Below are 3,591 nucleotides of genomic sequence, written 5' to 3'. Positions count from 1 at the left end.
ACCCCCCCCCCCCCCCCCAACAGGAGAAAAAAGGACGAAACCTTAGGGAGAGCAACAGATGAGGGATCCCTCTTCCAGGATGGACAGAAGTGCAACAGATGTCCTGTGTACAGAATGAACAACATTCAATAATGCAGCTCTTTCTAGCTTTGTATGACCTGAAGTCCACATCTTAAGTTAGAGGCATGAACAACAAGCACATTTACATGCACATTAGTATACCGGGTCTGAGTCTCATCCTGGTTTTGATCATGTCTCTGTTGCATCATGTTTCTGGTGGTTTCATTTTCATCATTGCTCTTTATTCATGTTCATTGGTCATCATTAAATAATATACTATCATGTTTTTGTTTTAATGATTAACTACTATGTAACTGGAGTTGATGACTCAGAGAAACCTGGATAAGGTGTTTACATGTCACAGTTTCCTGATTTCTACTCAGTACTCTAGCGAGCATATCCAGATGTCTCAGAACGGGCATAAGAGCTTCTACGGGAATAAACCAGGATATTGTGTTTATAATAACTGAGATACTGCATTAACCTCATAAGAGGGTAAAATGGCTTTGTAAAGTGCAGTAGAGGCTTGATATGTGACTTATTTTATTATTGATATGCCACTTCTTTTTACTTCTATTTTTTAAATCTTTCTCTTTATTACTGTACTCGCCTGTATGGCAGGTGTGCTTATTGTTCTTTGACTTAAGTGTTGGAACACACTGGACAGAAACTAAGGCATTTAAGAAGATCTCGTAACTAATGCTAAATAAATTCAGTATGATATACGATACAATCTGTGTGACTGGGCCTTCACAGTGAGTGAGTTTCACTGCAGACTATCAGCATAAAGTGACCCAAGATCACCTATCCACCCAACTGCATATGTCACAAGATCGGTGCCACCTAGTGGAGTCAAAGTGGAGCTGCAGGTCGACTGACCGACCATTAATCGTGTTGGTCTAATCTCCTAAGTGAGGAGGCAGCTGACGGTGCCGTGGCACATTCCTTGCACTGATTTAAATTTGCTCTACATTCACAACACTGTCACACATTCAGCTCTCAACATACATCCCACATGTCACTAACACACACACACACACACACACTTGCATAACTGAGAATCAGTTATTTTCTCTATTAGATGTTCTTTCCAGAAAAGGTTTATTTTCACTTGTGTTCATTTTTTAAAGTGCTGTAGTTCAAGAGTCAGTTACAGGCTGTTTGTCCAGCTGCTGATTGAAGGAATGTGGGCTATTTCATCTGTTTCATAGTCATGTGTAGTAATTTTCCTATTTGTCATAGCAATTTAGTTGACTTTACTGTGACATCACCGCTGCGTCAGAGTTACTGTGAGTCCACGAGGCATCCGCACCTAAACTCTTAAAATATTGGACTTTGGAGCCAACTAGCTCCCTCAGCTATTACTCCGAAAACATTTCTGATAAGCACATGAAAAATAAAAGGCACTCAAGGGGCCGTGGACATTTAGGAGGCTTCCCGGAACTGCAACAAGCTGTCCTGTATGTGAGGGAGTGTTGGAGCTCTGTAGCAGTATGTGTGATGAGGGTGTCTGTGGTCTAACCGCACCGCCTTTTCTTTGGGCACGGAGAACTTGCCGGTTTGATTTAGAAGCTTGATTTGATTGTTAAATACAATCCAGTGAAAGAACCAACAACGATCTGACACGTCTGTCAATAGACCTTCTGTCTGTCAGAACTTTGGAGCGATAAATACAATACAGCCAAATAAAACGAGCGCAGCCAAATAACTAATTTGGTCACGTGTTGTATGTAGTTCACATACGTTGTTCACACACACAGGTGCACAATGACCTAGCCCATGCACATAAATAATGTATTTTGTCACTTGACATCCAAAGTTTAGAAAACTATGAGCTAGGTAAAAAGAGATGTGAATCTATGTGATTTAGACAACTAGATCAAATGTATACAATGTTTTTTTCATAGGTAGTATATATACTAGACACGAATATTAATACACACCGAAGCTCTTTTCTGAATGGCATTCCCTCAGCTTGTTTCACAGTGAATCAGATAACAAACACAATACTGCTGTTCTTCTTGTGAATGGAGACACAACCCAACACAGTGTATTTATAAACAAAACCGTACACAATACCACATCCTCTTGAGATATGTCTGCTGTCCTGTCTTCAATTAAAGCCAGACGTTTAATGATAATATCACCACATTGTTGTTGTTTTCTCTTTCCTTGCCTTCACTACTCTACCGTCTGCTCGGCTCCCTTCCTCCCTCCAGTAAAGGCAAAGCTTCCTAATTAAAAGCAGAGGAGAGTGGCGGTGAATGAGAGAGAGGCAGCAGAGAAATATCCAAAGCCAAAAGCAAGAGGCCCACTCAAATGCTGAAAAGGTTGATTAACTAGCAAAAGGACAAAGACCAACAATGAGCAGAGAGAACAAAAAACATGTTAGAAAAGCAAAAGCTAAATCGTGTCTGGCAAGAGACGGAATGAGAGGGGGCTTGCTGCTACTGAGGGTATGAAAAGCAGCTGGTAAGGGTTTGTTTATAGTCAGCAGAGGGGGGGGGGAGATAACATTTTTGAAGGATTAGAGTCGGGAAATAAAATGCAGCACCAAATAAAGAAGAAAATGCAACGGGTTGGCCAGACCCAAGGGAGGGAGGGAGGGAGGGAGGGGAGCAGAGTGAAGGAGAGGGTATAAATGAAGGAGTGAGGGAGAAGTAGGGTGAGTTAGGACTTCTATGCCGCAGTGGTAAAAGAGAGAATAGACGCCACTGAGACGACAGAGGGGGAGCTGACTGACGTTAGGTGTCCTGGGCAGGTCTTGTTAAGATAATCGGTATTTATTGAACTGAGCCGTGTTGGTTTTTAAAAAGCTGACTTTTCAAAATGAAACGGATCACTTTTTCAGTTGCAAAACTTCACCCCCTCTGACAGACATCTGCTGCCTCTGTGACTTCACCAGTCAATAGGCTCCTCTGTTTGTACTATTGCAGAATGATTTACATTTGTCGATGTGTGGTTGTTTATGCAGCAGATAAGTGGTTTCAGTCTGCTGCTCCTGTGCCGTAATGGTTTGCAAGCAAACATGCTTTTTAGGGTTAAAATGACACGTACGTACTTTCAAGTTTACAGTTGTGAACAGGCAGTCAGTATAAATTCAGTATGATATGTGATACAATCTGCACAAATCCACCTGTGTGTAAACCACAAGAGTATCACAAGTCTACTCAAGACTATGATTTCAGTGACAATTCAGAGAACTCCAAAGGTCAAACTTCTCCACAGCGGTGAATTTTAAGATTAACAGGCAGAGATATGAGAAGGGATCGAGAAGGGGAAGAAGTGGTTGGTCGTGGTTTTGTGTGTGTGTGTGTGTGTGTGTGTGTGTGTGTTTGGGGAGGTTGCATCACAGGAAACACGCTGTCCATTCCGCAGTTGAATGTGACCCTTTGGCCCTGGATCAAATGCTCCTCCGGGCTGAATACCATGAAGCCTCTGTCCTCTGCACCACGCACTGCTCTGCGCTGCACGGACCGTCTGACTGACTGCAGGAGAGGAGGGAAGGGAAGGGAAGGGAAGGGAAGGGGG

General features: G+C 42.6%; 1 protein-coding gene across 4 annotated transcripts in view; it reads left to right on the top strand.

The window, feature by feature from the left end:
• The window catches only part of tnk2b (tyrosine kinase, non-receptor, 2b), a 30,802-nt gene that overhangs the window by 4,622 nt on the left and 22,589 nt on the right, over positions 1-3,591 (top strand). The gene's annotated exons all lie outside the window — the stretch shown is intronic.

Source organism: Anarrhichthys ocellatus, unplaced genomic scaffold, assembly GCF_004355925.1.
Source record: "Anarrhichthys ocellatus isolate YVR2014 unplaced genomic scaffold, GSC_Weel_1.0 scaffold32, whole genome shotgun sequence".
Taxonomy (NCBI): Eukaryota; Metazoa; Chordata; class Actinopteri; order Perciformes; family Anarhichadidae; genus Anarrhichthys; species Anarrhichthys ocellatus.
The sequence above is the reverse complement of the archived record's forward strand: the minus strand, read 5'-3'. Positions and strand labels throughout refer to the sequence as shown.